This window comes from Myotis davidii, unplaced genomic scaffold (assembly GCF_000327345.1).
Source record: "Myotis davidii unplaced genomic scaffold, ASM32734v1 scaffold639, whole genome shotgun sequence".
Taxonomy (NCBI): domain Eukaryota; kingdom Metazoa; phylum Chordata; class Mammalia; order Chiroptera; family Vespertilionidae; genus Myotis; species Myotis davidii.
Window position 1 is genome coordinate 1,448,303 of NW_006290541.1, and position 391 is coordinate 1,448,693.

Below are 391 nucleotides of genomic sequence, written 5' to 3' on the forward strand. Positions count from 1 at the left end.
GCGGTGGCTGTCACAGGCTGGCTCTGCGGCAGCCACAGCGCCACAGCCCCGGGTCCTGGGGAAGCCATTTAGGACTGGAAGCCTCGGATCTCTGCTTTGTGGCTTCAGGAGTTCCTGAGCCCCTTAGAGAAAAACCTAGGACGCCGCCCCAGAAGAAGGGGGTGGGGGCAGACAGCCTGTTTCCAAGGCCCAGGCTGGCTCTCCTCGGCTTAAACCCAGCTGAGCTGAAAACACCGCTTTTTAGAAATCCATGTTTTGTTTTCCTCTCTGTTTACCTCTTCTTTTTCTGTCTCTTTCTCTTTGTTTCTGTGTGGATTTTTCCTCTCTGCTTCTGCCTGATATCTCTCTCTCTCTCTCTCTCTCTCTCTCTCTCTTTCTCTCTCTCTCTTTC